The following is a 21959-nucleotide window of genomic DNA, read 5'->3' on the forward strand; positions in this document are numbered from 1 at the left end:
TTTTTCAGTTGGTAGGTAGTGGCTTTAGAAGTTTTTCAATTTTTACCCAATAACATGGGGTTTTGGTTAATATATTTTTAATTTTATTTGAATTTAAAATAAAAAAATACGGGAAACTAAAGTAAAATTTAAAATCAATTATAAAGATCATCAGTGTAATATATGTTAGAAATGGTAGAAAAATTCTGGGTAAAATTAGAATTTTTTTCCTAGTTTGTTCTTTTTTTAGGTGGGCCCCGAGTGTCGATTTACTCGGGTCAAAGTGGTAACGCGTTCTATGTCGCGTTGTAATTCACGTGATATATTTGGTTGCTCAAAACCATTACCGAGTGAATGGGAAATTGAAGCCAAAGTATGCTCCATGGAAATGGAGTTTTGGTGAAAATTCCTTAAAGGTTGTAAATTGGCTTGTCCCACATTGATTTGATGGGAAGTTTTGAAAGGGTTTATAAAGCTTGAGTGAGATACTTGGGGTGTGCCCCAAGGGGTACCCAAGTGTTTTAGAGGGAGATGTTATGGGCAAAATGGGCTAGACCCATTGGACCCAAAAATCACCACACACGTGCGCTGGGCTTGGGCGGTGGTGTGTGGTTGGGCTTCTAATCTTTTTGGGCCAAAAACATTTGAATTTAATTTTATTTTTTGGTAAAATAAAATCCAGAATTCAAATTAAACTGATTTGGATTTTCTGTACATCCAAACAGGGCCCTTCCCGTTTTCAAACAGAAATAAACTAGTTTGGAATTGGTGCACACCCAAACGGGACCCTTCCCGTTTTTGCTATCTGTTTGAATTGTTAACAGATTCAAATCTGTTTGAATTCAAAACCAACAGGTATCATACCTGTTCAATTTAGAACCAAGAGCCACATTTACATCTATAAATAGGACCACCCTCATTTGATGTTATTAATTCAGAAATTTCGTATTTCACCTCTGCTAATTATATTCTTCATCTTGCTGCATTTTATTTCTGAAAGAAAGAGTGTAAACACTTAGTGTGTTCGTAAGGCAAACATTTGTAGTGCTGCTATTGTTTGTGGTAAGATCATTTCATCCTGGGAGATAGACGTCCAAATTCTGAAAGCACCGTGGAGAGGACGAATCTGTCTTAAGGACACAGTGTCAAACACTGGACTTGATCAGAAAATAATTCGAACAAATTAAATCAAGTAAGTTATTTAATTTATTTTCAGTGTTGTTTTTATTTATTAAAATCAGATTTAAATTTTGTTCTTGTAACAAAATAAAATCTGTTTTTATTTATTTATTTTTATTCGAGTTTGATTTTTGTAATCAAACAAATTCTCTCCTTTTTTTCTTTAAATTCTAATTGTTGTTGTGTACACAATAGAATTAAATCATTTAAACACAGTGAAGTTTGTCCTACAATCTTAAGACAGATTCCTTCTTAGTATCTTCATTGTATTTAATTTTCTGTGTTTTCAAACTAATATTCTGGTTGGAAAAACAAATAGTGATTTGTGCTATTTAACAGATAGTAGTAATATGCTGTCTCTTTTCTTTGACAACTAGTACTAATATACTGGTGTCATTAACAATTGCAGAATATTATTTGGTGTTACAGAAAATTATTTTGGTATTTTATTTTTCTAGTTTTAATAACAAGGAAAATAAAATTATATTATTTTCTAGTTTTAGTAACAAAGAAAATAAAATTATTTTGTGTTTTAATTTATTTTCTGATTTTGGTAACTAGAAAATTATTTTGTGTTTGTTCTGATTTTTGTAATCAGATAGTTTTGTAGTATTTTATTTTCTAGTTTCAGTAACAAGGAAAATAAAATTACAGTATTTTCTAGTTTTTGTAACAAGAAAAATAAAATGATTTTGTGTTATAATTTATTTTCTGGTTTAAGTAACTAGAAAATTAATTTGTGGTTTGGTTTTCTGATTTTTGTAATCAGATATTATTTCGGTATTTTATTTTACTAGTTTTAGTAACAAGGAAAATAAAATTATTTTGTATTCTAATTTATTTTCTAGTTTTAGTAACTAGAAAATTAATTTTGTTAATCAATCATGTAACTTTGTGACTCGGTCACAATCTGTTAATTTTATAAGTGACTTATGGTTTCGTTTGATAGACCACTTATTTTTTGAACCCTTTGTGAAAAGGTGTTTATTCTTTTGACTTTATCATAGTTCATCGTGAGTATACATGGAAGAATTTGTTTCTAGAGTAAAAATATTAGTTTTACAAACTAATTTTATTTTTATTTCAATGTGGATTCATAGTCTTGAATTATTTCTGCACTTGAGTCGGAAAATATATATATATATATATATATATATATATATATTCAGAATAACATTTTAATGCATATTTAATTTGTTTATTTATGTACAAATCAAACTTATTAAATGAAGGTATGTTTTGTCATTTTGAAATTTAAAGTCTAAATGCGTTGGATTTTATTTATGAGTTGAGAATCCTTTTATTTCATGATGCAAGTGATGGGATCATGCATGATTAATTTATTTTGTTAATTCATTATTTTTAGTTGATGCGTTTGATATCCATGTATGATATCAATTCAAGTTATTTCTTAACAATAATTTCAAGTGATTTGGAATGATAAATTGTTATGTCGACTTTGGACATAAGCAGGTTAATTTAAATATTTCTAATCAATTTTGAATGGGTGTTTAAACACCAGAGAAATTTAAACATGAAGATGTATGTAATTATATCGGTCCGTTTAATTGGAAAGTAATTTAAGAAATCTTTTATGTTGATTATTGAATTATGTGACACGAGATGTCATTAATAATTATTTTACTTGCGTAGTAGAATTTGTTAAACCATGAACCATTTTATTAATATGGGGGTGTATCTCTTGCATTAGTTGAGATAAGTTAATTTTCTTCTGTCACAAATATTTTTATAACAGTGACATTTATTTGTTATTGAGTTGCAAGAATGTACACAATCAAATGGGTTTTTGAATTGTTTGATTCTTAGACAAAATTTTTTATGAGGATATGATTTTGTTAAAACATTAATTCTGACTTGAGTAGTCATAATTATTTTGGTTTTTTCTTGAATTTGTTTTAAAAAAATTCATTGATTTATAATAGAAGTGATAGGGGTGGTGAATATGATGCACCATTAAATGAATTTTGTGCACAACATGGCATTATTCACCAAACTACAGCCCCTTATTCTCCATAGCAAAATGGAATTGCTGAAAGGAAGAATAGAACCCTCAAAGAAATGATGAATGCCATGTTACTAAGTTCAGGTTTACCACAGAACTTGTGGAGGGAAGCAATATTGTCTGCTAATTATGTTCTTAATAGAATACCCCACAAGAAAACCAACAGCACTCCTTATGAATTGTGGAAAGGTCGATCGCCTTCCTACAAATACTTAAAAGTGTGGGGGTGTTTGGCAAAAGTTGAAGTTCCTATTCCTAAAAAGACTAAGATTGGACCAAAAACAATAGACTGTGTGTTTATTGGTTATGCTTAGAATAGTAGTGCATATCGGTTTCTGACTTATAAATCAGAAATACCTGATATAAATGTGAACACTATTATAGAGTCAAGGAATGCTGTGTTTTTTGAACATGTCTTTCCTTACAAGAAAGGACAGGAATTAAGTTCACAGAAAAGAACTTATGATTGTACACAAAGTCAAGAGACTAATGACAATCAAACACAAGAGACTAGTAATAGTCTCGACCAATAGGATTTAACTAATAATGAACCAAGACGAAGTAAGAGAGCGAGAACATCAAAATCCTTTGGTCCAGATTTTCTGACATACTTGTTAGAAAATGAACCTCAAAGCTTTAAGGCAGCAATGACAGGTCTTGAAGCACCTATGTGGAAAGAGGCTGTTAATAATGAAATTAAATCCATTATGCAAAATCATACTTGGGAATTGGTGGATCTTCCACCAGGTTCTAAACCTCTTGGATATAAATGGATATTCAAGAGAAAAATGAAAGCAGATGGTTCAATTGACAAGTATAAAGCAAGACTTGTTGTTAAAGGTTACAGACAAAAGGAAGGTCTGGACTATTTTGACACATATTCCCCTGTGACAAGAATAACATCCATTCGCATGCTTATTTCTATAGCAGCGTTGTTTAATTTAGAAATACATCAAATGGATGTTAAGACAGCTTTCTTAAACGGTGATCTAAATGAAGAGATCTATATGGAACAACCCGAAGGGTTTGTAGTATCAGGGCAAGAAAAGAAAGTTTGTCGACTTGTAAAATCCCTTTATGGATTAAAATAAGCACCTAAGCAATGGCATGAAAAATTTGATCATGCAATGCTTACTAATGGGTTTAAGATAAACGAATATGACAAATGCGTCTATGTTAAAAACACTGACCAAGGATATGTCATAGTTTGTCTTTATGTGGATGACATGCTTATCATTGGAAGCAGTCAAAACATGATCAAATCAACTAAGCAGATGCTTAACAAAAGATTTGATATGAAAGATATGGGGGTCACAGATGTTATATTAGGAATGGAAATTACTAAAACATCTGACGGATATGCATTATCTCAATCTCATTATATTGAGAAAACTCTTGATAAATTTATCAAGGATGATTTGAATTTAGCTAGAACACCTGTAGACATCAGTCTTTATTTATCAAAAAATAACGGTGATGCAGTGTCTCAGTTAAAATACTCCCAAATCATTGGAAGCCTAATGTACCTAATGAATTGTACTCGTCCTGATATAGCTTATGCTATCAGTAAATTGAGTAGGTACACTGGTAACCCTGGAGAAGACCATTGGAAAGCGATCATTCGGGTTCTTAGATATCTAAGATTTACTCGTGATCATGGTTTGAACTTTACTCGATATCCAGCAATACTCGAAGGTTATTATGATGCCAATTGGATATCAGATACTAAAAATTCAAAATCCACTAGTGGATATGTCTTTACTCTAGGAGGAGCTGCTGTTTCTTGGAAGTCCACGAAACAAACTTGCATCGCACGATCCACAATGGAATCGGAGTTCATTACTTTAGACAAAGCAGGTGAAGAGCAGAATGGCTTCGTCACTTCTTAGAAGACATTCCAATGTGGCCAAAACCTGTGCCAGCTATTTGCATTCATTGTGATAGTCAATCTGCAATAGGCAGGGCACAGAATCATATGTATAATGGTAAGTCACGACATATTCGTCGTCGACATAATACCGTAAGGCAATTGTTGTCAAACGGAATAATCTCAATAGAGTCGGCAAGATGATCTACCGAATCTTTCATGTGCATAGGGATAAAGTGCGGTGACTTAGTCAACCGGTCTACAACCACTCAAATAGCATCACTACCTCGCTGAGTCCTCGGAAGACCTACAACGAAGTCCATCGTGACGTGCTCCCACTTCCACTCGGCAATAGGCAAGGGTTGTAACAAACCTGCTGGCCTCTAATGTTCGGCCTTCACTTGCTGACAAGTAAGGTACTTAGATACAAAAAACTGCCACATCCCTCTTCATACCCCGCCACTAAAACTGGCGACCCAAATCACGATACATCTTAGTGCCTCCCGGGTGCACCGCAAGGCGTGAATGGTGAAACTCTCGGAGTACCTCCTCTCGGCAAGACTCCGGCACAAACAAATGGTCTCGGTACCTCACACTCAAGTCAGGATACACAGTCAAACCTTTTTCAACCTTCCCACGGAGATCTTCTCCCAGAGGGATTCTACCTCAAGGTCACTCCTCTGCCCTTCTAACACTCGACTCACAAGTGTAGGCTGCACAACTACAGAAAACAAGGCCGCAGACTCAACTGATTCACTCAGAAGCAAATCAAACTCGCTAAGTGCACCTAATATCTCCCATTCCCGGATGGCTATACAAGCTACATCACTAATGGATTTCCTGCTAAGGGCATCGACCACAACATTGGCCTTCCTCGGATGATAATACAACTCGAAGTCGTAATCCTCAATAAACTCCATCCACCTTCTCTGCCTCAAGTTCAAGTCTTTCTGTGTAAACAGATACTTCAGACTCTTATGATCCGAGAACACCTCGAATCTCTCACCATACAGGTAGTGCCTCCAAATTTTCAATGCAAAAATCACAACTGCTAACTCTAGGTCATGTGTAGGGTAATTCCTCTCGTGTATTTTCAACTGTCGCGAGCCATAGGCTACCACTTTCCCCTCTTGCATCAACACACAACCCAAACCCTCTCGTGAGGCATCACAATAAACCGCATAACCCAAACCTCTCTCCGGAATAATCAACACTGGAGTGGTGGTAAGTCTAACATTCAACTCCTAGAACGACTTTTCATAAGTTTCACTCCACACAAATTTGACCCCTTTCCGTATCAATCTAGTCAACGGCGAAGCTAGTCTGGAGAAATCCTTCACAAACCGGCGGTAATACCCAACTAAACCCAGAAAATTGCGGATCTCAAAAACACTCTTAGGCTGTGCCTAATCTTGCACTGCCTCAATCTTGGATGTATCAACAGACACCTCTTTCCCGGAGACCACATGGCCTAAGAACTTGACTTGTCCTAGCCAGAACTCACACTTCCCAAACTTGGCATACAACCTATGGGCTCTAAGTAACTCAAGCACCACTCTCAAGTGTTCCTCGTGCTCCTCCTCAGTAGGTGAAAAAAGCAGGATGTCGTCCACGAAAACGACCACAAAACGATCTAAGAATTCCCGAAAGATCCGATTCATCAAGTCCATAAAGACTGCCGGTGCATTGGTGAGCCCAAAAGGCATCACCAGAAACTCATAATGTCCATACTGCGTACGGAATGCCGTCTGCGAGATATCTTCCTCCCTGACCCTCAACTGACGGTAACTCGATCTCAAGTCTATCTTAGAGAAACAACGGGACCCGTTCAACTGGTTAAACAGATCATCTATACGAGGCATAGGGTACTTGTTCTTAACCATAGCCTGATTCAATTTTCAGTAATCAATGCAAAGTCTCAAAGCACCATCTTTCTTTTTAGCAAAGAGGGCCGGTGCTCCCCACGGCGAAACACTAGGGCGAATGAAGCCCTTATCTAGCAATTCATGGAGCTAAATCTTCAACTCACTCAACTCGGCTGGGGTAAAACGATAAGGTGCCATAGAAATCGACATCGTGCCGGGCACTAAATCAATAGAGAACTCAATCTCTCGATGAGGTGGTAAGCTAACAAGGTCCTCGGGAAAAATATCCAAATACTCACAAACCACTCTCGGAAAAACAGCCTGGGTCTCATCACACTCACTACTCATAAAGCTAGCGAGAAGACCACTAAGCTCACTCCGCTCCCGCGGATCATACACTGGTAGCAAAACACTACCAACCCGATCCCCCAAGAAATAGAAGCAATCCCCGCTCAAGGTACATACAGTGACCTTTTGGCGGTAACAATCAATAGCAGCCCGGTATGACGATAACCAGTCCATACCCAAAATCGCATCAAAACCCGACATAGCCATAACTACAAAAGAAAATGGAAGCCGGCAGTCGGCGACCTCTATATCACAGCCCCGACACCCTTGTTTCAAAATCAACTCACCTCTAACAGGTGATACCACACAAATAGGAGAAGCTAACTGCGCCAACTCCAATCCCAAAATAGATGCAAATGCATCAGATATAAAGGAATGAGATACACCTGTATCAATCAACACATTGGCAACCGAGTTACAAAACAAAAAGGTACCTCTCACAACAGATGGAGCCGGTACAAGATCTTGCGCGGTAACAGCTTACACGCGCCCTGAAGGCCTCTAATCTACCTACTCACCTCTCGAAGCAAAAGACTGCTACACAGACTGAGACGATGAGGCTCCCTGATTGGCCCTCGAGGCCTGAACAAACTGAGCTGGCTGAAAACTCTGCCTCGACCCAGATGCACCAAATGTGCCACTCAACTATGGGCAAAACCTCTTCAGGTGCCCCGCCTGACCACACTAATAACATGAGAGCGGCTGGCCTCTACCCTCACTCTGGCTCTGAGGTCGAACCGAAGATGAAGCTGCTCTGTGCTCTCCTCTCCTCTACGGGCAAGCTAGAGACTTGTGGCCCAGTTGACCACATTTGTAACAAGTAACGTATCCCTGACTGCCTCTCCCAGAACCTGAACTTGGCACTGGAAAGGTAGATCTAGCAAAAGCACCCTGGGACTGTTGAGGGTTAGAACGCCTTTGCCTCCTACCATCCCCCTGACCGTCTTGACTCCTCTTGAAGCCCCTTAACCTCTCTTCCTCCTCATGCATAAAAATCTCCATATGGGCTGTAGCATCCACAAGGCGCCCATACTCCCGAGTCATGGACCCCGCAACTCTCATCTTGAGCCCGGTCCTTAACTTCTTCTCAAATTCAAGACAACGGCGTTCCTCAGACGCCACTAACTTAGGAGCAAACCTCGATAAACTGGTAAATGCGGCCTCAAACTCGGCCACTGATGAGCTCAGCTGCATGAGCTGACAGAACTGATCTCTCAACTTCTCCCTAACAGCAGGAGACAAGAACTTCTCCTGGAAGGCATCAACGAAAGCCTCCCAAGTGCCTCCAACACGACCCCTCATGAACTTCCACCACTGACCTGCGTCACCCTTCAGTTGGAAAGATGCCAAGGTCATTTTCAAAGCCTCGTCCTCGATGCCAAGCATCTTAAACGTCTTCGTCATCTACTTAAGCCACTCATCAACCTTAAGTGGCTCCTTAGGATCCCCCAGAAACTCGTCCGGGTTAGACCGAAAAAACTTCCTCTTCATAAAAGAAGGCTCTGCCTCAATCACATGGGCCTGGCCTTGATTCTCAGCTTTGAGAATGTCCATGGATTCTCTTAATGCTCCTGCCATCTCGCGGGCTAAGGCGCCCATGGCCTGCTAACCTACTGGCTCGGCCACATTGGCCCGACCAACACCCTCCTGCTGCGCCAGAATCTCATTCGGTATAGGCACCTCCCGCCTCCCAGGCCTACCTCGCCTACCTCCACGTCCTCGTCCTGACATCCTAATAAAGGTAACGAAAAACATTAGCACATTCACAAATATGCCGAAGCTATTTTACTCGCGTCCTAATGCATGGACAACAGTAATTCATTCCACGTAAGCACATAATCACACAAGCACTTACGAATTTCATTTCCAAACATTGACAGTCCCGAGGCGTTGCTAGAGTTCCGATTATAAACAACATTGATCAAGTGCTTTTTCAATAGGACTCCCAGAAACCCAAGGATTCAATCAACATCCTAGAAATTAAATCTCATACCCATATAGTCACATAAACACGTTATCACATAAGCACATAACATTATACCTAAGTCTCTAACAAGCAAGACAAACCCACTGTGGTACTAACCACATCCCATGTACCGAAAGTATTCAAACCGGGTACGCTTTGATACCAAGTTGTAACGCCCTTAAAAAATAATACATATTGACCCACATTCTTGACATACATAGACATAAGAGAATAAAGCATATTTCTATTTATCAGTGTATTCATTACAAAAGTATTACATGTTGACAACAAAAGTAAATGCCCTATGGGCTTACAATTTTCTAAGCCAACACTTGGTTACAAAAAGAGAGTACTAACTCATACACATTAAGCCCTTGGCTTGAATTTACATGTAATACCAAAATAGCAAAACAACCAATAGAGTCTTCAACTCCCAAAACCTTCCAAGCTATGTCCTTGGAAGTGGCATGTCACATGAACTTGAAAATGATATCCCATATAGGGTGAGCCACAGCCCAGTAAAGATATACTAAACCAAATATGAGCAATGACTAAAACAATAGCATTTGATAGATGGTTAACACTTATAAACCAATTTATATCACAATACAGTTCCATGACAATCATGTCCATGTTACATTCCACTTTCCTTTACTTATCCAAATCATTTCATAAACATGGCTTAGAACCTGGCCAAACAATTCAATGAGACTATAACTCATATTAAAATACTTTCATACTTCATAATTCACATGAGATTACAACTCATATTGAAACACTTCCATACTTCAAATGATACACATATTTGCTGCATCAATACTTCAATTTAATACACATATTTGCTGTATAATGGACTCCATACCCTATCTCCTCCCAAACAGGTTTAAGAGTCCATCCCCTATCTTCCTTCAAACCATGGAGTACATCCCCTATCTCCTCCCACACAATACACATATTCCAAGTATATAAACACTCATCATATACAAGGATCATTCAATACACATATTTGATGTATTATTCCAATCGTCATATTCAATGACATATTCAATGTGATTAGTTTCAGTTTTTCCTAATCAACATACAGTGTCTACAACAATCAAGACTATCCTCTACCAATAGCCCAAAGTAGTTATTTCTAAACAGAAAATAAATGCATTAAACAGATATAATATCAACATTTTCATAGGTGAGTGATTAATTTATCCAACTCCACCATTCAACTTTATAATTCTCCAATTTCATAATTTCTAACTTAATTTCATAATCCCACAAATTAATTATTCAAATTAATTTATCACATAGCTAGGGCATTTTTTCCTAATTCTCAATATCAACCATAAGGTTCAATTTCATCAATATAACAACAATAATTCCATTTTCCAAGGTCTCATATACACATGGGATTTAACATTTTGAAAACCCCTTTTTTATAAATTACGAATCAAACCCTAACTTTTCCCAAAATTACCCAACAACACTAACTAATCAAAATGACTAAAATTCATGTCAAAACCCATAAGATGGAATAGGGTATCCCTACCTCGAAATGAAGAGACCAAATGGAGAAGATGGTGAAAACCCAAAGTGCTCCAAATCCAAGATTTTTCAGATTAAAGCGAAGCCCTCGCGAAGCTCTACCTTTTCTACAAAGGAACAAGGATAGAAACACACTAGAGTTAGATCAAACCTTAGAGAGAAGATATGTAGAGAGAGAGAGAGCTGCTAGTCTAGGGTTTGTATAAGAGAAGAGATGAAAAAGTGAAGGAAGAAGAAGCTACTGCGAACTGAAATATACGAGGCTCGCTTGAGCGAAAGAGTGGTCGCTCGAGTGACCAGATACAAAGGACCCTTGCTTGAGCATAGAAAGCCTCGCTCAAGCCAACAAATCGAAGCTTCAGGTCTGCAACCAGAAGCACGTTCAAGCGAAGAAAATCTCGCTCAAGCGAAGAAACCCAAAACAGCTCGCTCACTCACTCGAGCGAAGGAAAGCTCGCTCGAGCCAAGGAAAGCTCGCTCGAGCCAAGAAATGCAACTCTCAAGTCTAGAACTAGACGTAGACGCAGGCTCGAGCGCAAGACTTCTTGCTCAAGCCACCAAACACAACACCCAACTCTCACTCGAGCGAAGGAACCCTGGCTCGGGCGAAGGAACTAAGACAAAGAGCTCGCTCGAGTGACAAAAGCCTCGCTCGAGCAAAGAAGCAAAATTCTGGACAACAACTATTGGTTTAAACTCACAACCAACCTGTAACAAACCAGCCCAACACATCCTAAAACTCAAATATATGGAATTAAAAGATGATAACATGATATATACAACAACCAACTCCACGGAACCTAAGTCCGGATACAACAACCAAAGGAGGAAGAACCGAGATTGTTATAAGCGATAAGAGTGCCATCAACATCAAACAAAGCAATTAATCGAGGCTTCCTTGCTGTCATTTCAGTATACAAAATTTTCTGTCATCAAAACAACAAGCTCGAAAAACTTCAATTCAAATATTTATAATTAAAAAATAAAAGGAAAAATTAGGCAAATTAGGCTTCTAAGAGAAATATAGATAGTGAGAGTATGTATTACTCTCATCTCATGAAGTTCCACAAATTCGGTGAGTCGACTCAGTCAAAGTCGAAACACTCGTTTGTTTATGAGGAAAATCATACAAAAAAAAAAAAAAAAAACTTACCTGAGAAAAAAATTACTCCTATAGATTTCAAGCTGAGAACTCACGGATTGAATTTTAATTCCAAATTGACATAAGGAAATAAAACTAGATAAAATACAAACAATGAAGAACCAATGAAAAAGTATGACTTACCTAGGGAAAATTGGGTAAAGAGAAGGAAGATAATGTGGAGTAGAGTGTGAATGCAGAAACTGATGCAGATCTGCAACGGAGAAACATGGAGGAGAGATCCTGGGGATCATTTAAATCTATATCTATATTGTATATATAACCAAATGTAATGCTTTTGTTTTTCCTCCAAATATTTATTTCTAAAATCTTATAATTTTAAAAGTCTTTTTTTTTTCTTACGACACAATCCTCAACTGTAGCACTTGTACCCTTTTAAAACTTTTGAGAGGTGTATTTGAATCCTTTATTTTATTTTGGGGGATCTTTGGTGTTGTTGTATCTTGGTTTTGGATGAGTGAAAATCAATTTAAACTTGTTGGGTTTGGTTGTTCGCACTTTTTCTTGTCAAAAGTTCCTTGGAGACTTAGAAAATTCCATTATGGGGTCGACACCAGCCTTCCTAAGGGTCGACCATTATCTGTTGGTGAAGTTTCTGGAAGTGTTACTGGAAAATAGGGTAGACACCAATCTGGGGAGGTCGACCCTCTTATGTTGCAGAATTTGTGTGTTAGTTGCTAAAAAATAGGATCGACCCTCTCTTGTCTAAGGGTCGACTCCCCTTGCTTGTGCCAGATTGTCTTTTCTATCTAAATGGTGGACCCCCCTACCCGAAGGGTCGACCTCTGCGTGTTTTTTTTTTTTTTGGGGGGTTCGAATAGGCCCTACTCTTGGGGGGGGTTTGGGCCTATTATTTTATTTTACCTTGGGGCTATTTGCTACTAGTATAAATAGACCCAAACCACTTTCCTCTCATTACTTTTTCTCCTCTTTTCCTCTCAACCCGTGACTTCTCTCTTCTCTCTCTAAAACTTAACTTTTCGCACTTAGATTTTCAGATCTACTCACCTAGAGCTATCATTTCACCTTGGTCCTTTAGGAAAGGTTGTAGACCTTGTCAAGAGCTTTCTATTGATTCAAGTGGTTCGTGGTTTCGTCGCCGGTGATTTTTGGATTGCTTTCTCTTCGCTTCAAGAGGTAGAGATTTCTTTGCTCATTTCTAATACTTCGTCTATAGATAGACATGTGGTAGATTTTATTGCATAAAAACCATATTCATTATGGATTTTCTTGAAAGCTATGAAAGGGGATCTAGGGTTTAATATTTGTGATTGGAGTTGTTAAGTTGTTTGTTGTTGGGTTGTTTGGGAAAAATGATTTATTATGTTTGTGAAGAGAGGGAGGAAAGCCCTAATTTAATGTTATTGAGTTAATGGATTTAAAAGGGAGGAAGTTGAATAATCTTTGTATTTTGCTAATATGGGTTGTATAATTATGTTTATACCAAAAGGAAATAAAAAGGGAAGTAACCACGGTATTGATATTGTTTTAGACTAATTATGTGAAGTTGAGTTGAGTTATGGTTTTGATACCAATAGAATTGGTTTGTAAAATAAAGAGTATGGATTTGGTTTTGATTTTGTAAAATGACGAGAATGAATTCTTAGAAAATGGTTGGAGTTGTGTGGATTGGAAAATAAACAAAAGTGGTCTTTTTGAAAGAAAATAAAATCATCACCCTTTGTGAACGAATAATGAACTTGAGGTCGGATCTTGGAACCTTCACATATTATCATTGTTATTAGACTGAAAGTCTTGCGAGAATTGGATTTTTGTTTTCCTTTCGTATTAGATGCTGAAATGGATAGATATGAATGTAAATGGTGGGGTTGGATATTTGAAATCTCTCACCTATGAAAATATGGTTAGTTTATCTATTTTGGAGATTGTATATATGTTTAGAAATATATGTTTTGGGCTATCGGTAGAGGATAGCTATGACTGTTGTAGAAATTGCATGTGGACTAGGTGAATTGAAATTAATCACTTGTGCTTGTCATTGAATATGACTATAATAATATATATTGGATATGTATGGTTATTTGGGAATGTAAAGGGGATGTACTCCATATGTGATTATGTGTTTATATATATTGTGTATGTATTACACTTATGTTGTTATGCATTCTAGTATGTTGAAATGGTTGGGAATGTGTTTACGTTTCGAATGAGAGGTACCATTACCTTGTAGCTAGTGCCTAGAGAACTTGGCAGAGGTACCATTACCTTCCAGCCGGTGTCTGGTAAATTGGCATTTCGTTATGGAAAGTGTGTGAGTGATTTTTTGACCACACTGTCCGTTTAGTAATCAGTTGAAGAGCACCGGCAGAATAGATGGTTTCAGCTAACCTGTAACAGAAAGAAAAGGCTTCGGCGGTGGTTCTTCCACTCGGGGGCACTCCGACGATCAAGTCAGTATATCTCTCAAAGATAATCAAGTGCTAAACTCACTGCTCAAAACATAATTTGCATACCTTAGACCCACGGGGGTGCCTCTCTTTTATAGTTTACTCCATTCTAGTCCCACTAGAAGCTGGACTTCTATGGACTCCAATTCAGTGCTTACTTTGGATTCCTCAAGAGATAAAGATAAACTCCCTAAGAGTTTTATCCTTATCTTAGCAAAGTTCCCTTTTTACTCTAGGACTCTTGTCCCTTATCTGTTTATCTCGGATTCCGACATATTCGGAGATAACCTCGGCCACTCCGAGATTACCTCGGCATAACAACCAAGACACGTGGCACCTCGGCTGACACGTTGGCGTCACCATGCCACGTGTTGGTACTCAGAAAATATATCCCCACAACTGCCCCTAGGTTCTATTACCTCGGCAATCTGAGGTGATGGAACCTATATTGTGCCTTCCTTCAGGTACCTCGGCGTAAGAACTCTTCAGCCGAGATTATTCATTTTAGGCCGACATGCCTTCATCAGAGAACAAGAACTCAAACGAACTCCCCCACGCACATGAGCTGTCATGCATCTCTTCTCAACCGTTCCCCTTACGTGTTCTATCTTTATTGGCCCGTGTTTATGACGCGCTTGTAAGTCGTCTTTCATCCGTCTGCGCCGTCTGACCCATACGTTCCTCTAGGCTCAATAAATGTCCTGTTTTGCCGCCGTTTCAAGTTTTTGATAAAACTTTTCTTTCTATCTTCATTTCTTTACTTTTGCACTCGATTTTCTAGCTCTCTCTCTCTCTCTCTCTCTAAACTTTCTCAAATTCGCCATTACTCTAGCTCCAAGCTCTGCAACCGTCTTCATTATTCCAGCGAAGCTTTCGCCGTTCCGTCGCGTCTGCAATCGTTGCCTTACTTCGGCGACTTTCATTCCAGCTTCATTTGTTCTGGTAAGCTTTTGTTCCTCTTATTCCCAATTTCTTCTATGTGCTTTCGTTTACTTGCTGCCATTATTGCTTTGTTCAAACCTTTGATTTACTGAACTATTCATCTGGATGCGTCTATTCCATGATTTCACTCATATCTTGAACACTTGCACTGCTTCAACACTTTTCTTGCCACTGTTCTTAACCTTTTACTTCTGTATTTATTTCGCTTTTGAGAACCATACCTCTGTTCATTGATTCTGAAACGACGTTCTGGTTTCTTGTTTCCTGTGTTGTTTTCCAGATCTCTTCCTTCAATTTTTGCCTTCAATCTTTGCCTTCATAGATTTAGGTTTGGGATTTGTCTATAGAACCTATCAATTCTTAGGAAAAAACTGAAACAAGCCGTACCAATACTTACCTAGGTTTTTGCCGAGGTTCTAATAACCCTTTAAGAACATGTTCTTTTGGTAATCAAATTGCTTTACGCCGAAATCATGGGTATATGGAAACATAGGGTAAATATCCCAACCAAACTCGAATACTTTAGGGAAGAGTTCTCCATTCTAGCCGATGTTCACCTTAGGCTAGCTGGGGATGACGATTCCATCATGCCCACAGACAATACGATGCCCTTTCCTATTGTAGCCTTTACCGAATGTGGACTCCGGCTTCCACTCAATCCCATTTTTCGCGAAGTTCTCCACTACTATAGTTTGAACCCCATGCAACTTACCATCAACTCCTATCGAGTGATTAATGGTATCATAGCCCTTGCTAGGCAGGAGAACGTTAGGATCACCCTTGCCGATATCCAATATTGTTATACCATGTGCGCCCTGGATTTAAAAGAAAAAGGTTTCGTCTATTACCTCAAGCCGAGGTCCATCGAATTCAAAATCGTAGCCAACCTCCCAGACTCCAACAAGGGGGCGGGAGATGACTACTTCATTGCCTCTGGAAATTGGGAGTTTGCCCCAGACGAGGATGTCCATCTATACCCTCTTCCTCGAACAGTTAAAGAGGGCAAGGGTAAGAGCCCAACGTCAATTACTTAGTTGTTTCTTTTTCAAGTCTACAAAACTTTGTTGTTTCTAATGTCTTGCTCTTCTTGCAGATGTTCGCAAGCCACCAAAGGATTTTCGCCAGTCCTACTTTCCAGGCAAAGACTTAAAGAAGCTCCTAAATCTGCCAATCCAAAAGCGCAAGGCTCCACTGGTACTGAATTTTATTTCGACGTACAAGTCTACTCTGCCCGACATCCCAAAAAGAAAGAAGAAGAGCTTATCTCCTCCCTCTGCTACCACTTCACAAACCGCATCAACATCTCGGGCTGACCAAGGGTCAACCTCTGATCCAGCTGATCAACCATCAACTTCAGCCCCATACTTAATCCCAATACTAGAAAGAAAACGTCGGCGACGACTTGTCAAAACTGCTGAGATGGGTCACCCGAAGCCTGTTGCCCAAGATCTCCTAGTCGACCTCCCAGTTGATGCTGATGCTAAACCAACCCAATCCATGCCCCCACCAAAGCCAAAAAGAACAAAAAGGGCTCAGCCAAAGGCCAAAGTGACTCAGGTTGAATCTGAGGATACTTTGCCTATTTCCAAACTGGCTGAGAGTAAGAAGACTTCTTCTGTTCCTGCAAAAAGGTCTGCCGAAACCCAACCCTCTGAGTCCACACAGTCAAAGAAGCCGAAGTCGGCCTCAGCTACTACCTCGGGGTCCAAGAAACCGGATGTCCCTTGGGCCCCCAAAATTACTTTGGAAGACAGGCCAATTATGTCCAGTGAAAGCGCCGACGACATAAATGTCGGCGTTGCCCTTAGCACGGCGTTGCTTTTTTCGGGCGACCTCGAGCGAAATGTTGGGTATAGTGAGTACGAGAATTACGCTCTAATGCTTCAGCACTCCGTTCAAGTAAGTGTTCATACTTGGAACTTTCTACTTTCTTTCTGTTTTATACTTAAAATATTTTCTAACACTTCTGTTTTCTTTCAGGCCATCCAGCATGCCCATTCATTTTCAATGCAATCTTTCAAGAATCGGGAGAGGATGGCCGAGATGAAGAGAGAGTTTTCTGCTCTTCAGAAGACCAACAAAGGTCTTCAACAAAAGATGCAGAGGCTGGAGGATCAGGCCGAGGCTGCCACTAAGGCCCAACAGATGGCCAAAGAAAAAGCGGAGTCTACTGAGGCTATCAGAAAAGTTGCCGAGGCTGAAAAGAAGGAGTTCGAGTAAAAAATGGCCCAGGCTGAGAAGGAGCTTCAGAAGGCTCTGGCCACCAAAGAAGCTAAAATCAAAGAAGCTGATAAGAAGGCTTATGCCCAGGGCATGGATGACGTCATTGAGGAATACAAACTTCAAGTAAGGCAGGCATGCAACAGGGGCTTCTTCCTTGGTTGGATGTCCCTCTAAAAAAATCTTAACATTTCTAATGATTCGCCACTGCGCCAAGCCGACGCTATCCCTCTTCCATTTCCTCTACCTCCACCTCCAAGCCAAGCTGAAGATGAATCTGAGTCTGAATCTGAGGATGAGGATAAGGATGATGATGAGGCTTTGGTAAGGAAGCCCAAAGATGCTAGTGAGACCAAGTCCCTTCCTCAGGATGATCAAGTCCTAGACTTGACTCATGAGGAGGATGAGGAGGTTATTAAGGAGACCACTCCTAAGCAAGCATCATCTGATGTTCCTCCAGTCGATAGAAGTCTTGATCAAACACTTGCTGAAATTGACGCCGAGTTGGAGGCTGAAAAGATTGCCGAGGTGGTTCCACCAGAATCCTCCGAGGTTCCAGCCCATCCAGCTGTTGATGCTGAAGGAGCCTGACTCCAATGCTTTTCTTTGTTTGAACTTTTTGTAGTTTTCTGTTTTCTGGACAATGTATGCTTTTTTTTTTTGGTGGCCGATGTGCCTATCTTTGTATACAACTGCAACTGTTTTTCTCTGAATGCTTTAGTCTTTATTTTCTCTTGATTGCTTCTGCATGGTTCTATACTTAGAATATTTGGCATGCCTTTCATACTTTGCCTCCTTTTTTGCAATCTTCACGGGGTTAAAGACCTCGGGTATAGTAACAACAAGCTTTACTTCGGCAAGATACTGACCTGCAAACTTTTCATGAATTTCAACAAGTATATACTATTCAATGCTATCTTTGCAAACATTTCTCAATTATAACAAGTGTTAAACAATGATCTACTTGTAAATTGCTACAAATTTCAACAAGTGTTTTAAACAATATACTTAGCTTTTATTTCAACCTGTAAATTGCTGCAAATTTCAACAGATGATCATATGTCGGCTTAACGTCATCTTGTAAATTGTTACAAATTTCAACAAGTGTTAAGCATCTTCTTTAGGTTTAACCAACCTGTAGATTACTATAAGGGTTTAAGCAATAACCTCGGCGTCACTTCAACTTGTAAATTGCTACAAATTTCAACAAGTGAAGAGAAACAGTAATATCGGCTTAATTTCAACTTGTAAATTGCTACAAATTTCAACAAGTGAAGATAAGGAATCAGCTTAACTTCAACTTGTAAATTGCTATAAATTTCAACAAGTGAAGATAAGGAATCAGCTTAACTTCAACTTGTAAATTGCTACAAATTTCAACAAGTGAAGATAAGGAATCATCTCGGCTTAACTTCAACTTATAAATTGCTACAAATTTTAACAAGTAAAGATAAGGAATCATCTCAGCTTAACTTCAACTTGTAAATTGCTACAAATTTCAACAAGTGAAGATAAGGAATCATCTCGGCTTAACTCCAACTTTGTAAATTGCTACAAATTTCAACAAGTGAATTAAGTGTCTTTGTCTTCTCTCTGCCCCCAATGTGAACCTGAGTTCTATTTGGGTTCTCATTATTCATATCTCCAAAAACACCAATATGTGACTTTATCAATCATATGTGTTTTAAAGAAAAGGGAAAAGATTTTATTGATGACATCGGCCAAAAATAATGAACATCTAATGATAGAAGAATTTCAAATTACAAGTGCTCCAAGGTCTTGGCAGTGCTTTGCCTTCGTTATCTTCGAGCCGATAAGCTCCATTGCCTAACACCGAAGTAATTCTGTAGGGTCCTTCCCAGTTTGGGCCAAGCTTGCCCTCCCTGGGATCCTTCTTGTTGCCGATGAATTTTCTCAGCACTAGGTCACCGACTTGAAATTCTCTTGGATTGACCTTCTTGTTGTAAGCTCTGGCAAGCTGTTGCTGGTATACTGCGAGCTGAATTGCAGCTTTCTCTCTTCGTTCTTCTATGAGGTCCAGATCTCGGGCTAGAAGTATATCATTGGTGCCATTCTCTACTCCCTGGATTCTGATCCCTGGGATGCCGATCTCCGATGGGATGACTGCTTCTGTGCCATAAGCCATAGCAAAGGGGGATTCCCCTGTTGATCTTCTCGGCGTAGTTCGATATGCCCAAAGTACGTTGGGCAATTCGTCTACCCACTTTCCTTTTGCTGCCTGCAGCCTCTTCTTTATTCTATCCAAAATTACTTTGTTGGATGCTTTTGCTTGCCCATTACTTTGGGAAAAACTTGGTGTTGAAAAGTAATTCTTGATCTTGAATTTCGCACAAAAGTTCTTGATGAGTTTGCTGTCAAACTGTGTTTCGTTGTCGGCAACTATTGCTCTTGGAATCCCAAATCTGGTGATGATGTTTCTCCATATAAAGTTCTTGACGTCCACATCTCGGATTTTGGCAAGAGGTTCTGCCTCTATCCACTTCGTAAAGTAATCTGTTGCTACCAGCAAGTATTTTCTCTGCCCAGTTGCCTGGGGAAGTTGCCCAACAAGATCCATGCCCCATTGGGCAAACGGCTAAGGGCTGGATACTGGGTTCAGGTCAGCAGCTAGCTGATGTATCAAAGGTGCAAACCTTTGGCATTGTTCACACTTCTTCATGTAGGCTTCAGCATCCTTTTGCATGTAGGGCCACCAATACCCCTGGGTAATGGCCCTGTGGGCTAGTGATCTACCCCCAGTGTGGCTTCCACAAATCCCTTCATGAATCTCGTACAGAAAATCTTCAACCTGCAAAGGGTGTACGCACCTTAAAAGGGGTCCAGTGAAGGACCTTATGTAGAGATGTCCCTCTGCTGTCAGACTGAATCTGGCCGACTTTAATCTGATCTTATGTGCTTCCTTATGGTCTTCTGGCAGCTTTCCCTCTTTTAGGAATGCAACAATTGCATCCATCCAGCTTGGTCCCAAGTCCACACACATCGCCTCTTGTTCTGTGATCGGCTGTTCTATGCTTGGGCCCGATATGTAGTCGATCATAATTGTCCTTGTTTTTCCAGTCTGTATTGAACTTGCCAGGTTAGCCAACACGTCGGCGTGGGTGTTGTCATCTCGGCTAACTTGGAGTAGTCGGCAGTTCTGAAATAGGGCTGCCAATCTGATGACTTCTTTTGCATATGCCGACATCGTTTCGTCTCTGGCTGCAAATTCTCCTGTTGATTGGTTAACAATAAGCTGTGAATCACAAAAAACTATTACCTCATCTGCTTCTGCTGCTGCTGCCAGTTTTAGCCCTGCAATCAATGCTTCGTATTCCGCTTCATTATTTGAGGCCTTGAACCCCAAACGGATGGACTGTTCTATTATCTCTCCATCTGGAGATATAAGCAGTACTCCTGCCCCCGCTCCTTGTTGGTTCGAACTTTCATCGACAAACAGTCTGAATGAGTCGCCGATGTAGATGCTGCAGGGTCTGAGTTTTTCCTTCTTTTGTTCTTTTGCTTTTGGCTGGGATTCTCCTTGTTTGCTTGGACATCGTTCATCTTGGCTCAATGGAGCCCGATGTTTGATGGATCCTGGCGTGAATTCGGCCACGAAGTCGGCCAAAACTTGTCCCTTAATTGCTGTTCTCGGCTTGAACTCCAGGTCATACTGGCCCAAGGCACTGCCCATCTTGCTATTCTCCCAGTCAAATCTCCTTGTTGTAACAAGGACTTCAGTGGGTGCTCTGTTAGCACTATAATCTTATGTGCTTGAAAGTAATGGTTCAGCTTCTTTGAAACCATTACTACGGCCAACATTAGTTTCTCTAGTGGTAGGTACCTTGTTTCTGCATCGGCCAAGGTTTTGCTCACGTAATAAACAGCCTTTTGCTCCCCTGTTTCCTCACGGATTAGCACTGCACTGACTGCGTGTTCTGACACTGCCAAGTACAAAAACAGCTTTTCCCCAGGCTCAGGTGTTGAGAGGACTGGAGCCGTGGTCAGGTATTTCTTCAGGTCGGTCAAAGCGGCCTCGCATTCTTCTGTCCACAGGAAGTCTGTGGCTTTTTTCACCAGGTTGAAGAAGGGTCTGCACTTATCTGAGCTTCTGCTGATGAACCTGTTTAGGGCTGCGGCCCTACCAGTAAGCATCTGAACTTGTTTTGCCGACGTCGGGCTCTTCAGCTCTAGGATGGCCTTGATTTGATCTGGGTTGGCCTTAATACCCTTTCTTATTACCAGGTACCCCAAAAACTTACCTGATCCAACTCCAAATGCGCACTTCGATGCATTGAGTCGGAGCCGATATGTTTTGAGTATATCAAATACCTCCTTTAGGTCGGCAAGATGACCCTTAGATTCCTTGGTCTTCACGACCATGTCATCTATGTAGACTTCTACCGTTTTACCAATCAGGTGTTTGAACATCTTGGTTACCAGCCTTTGGTAAGTTGCACCTACGTT

The sequence above is a fragment of the Camellia sinensis genome, chromosome 2, assembly GCF_055761805.1.
Source record: "Camellia sinensis isolate YWXY chromosome 2, ASM5576180v1, whole genome shotgun sequence".
NCBI classification, from domain to species: domain Eukaryota; kingdom Viridiplantae; phylum Streptophyta; class Magnoliopsida; order Ericales; family Theaceae; genus Camellia; species Camellia sinensis.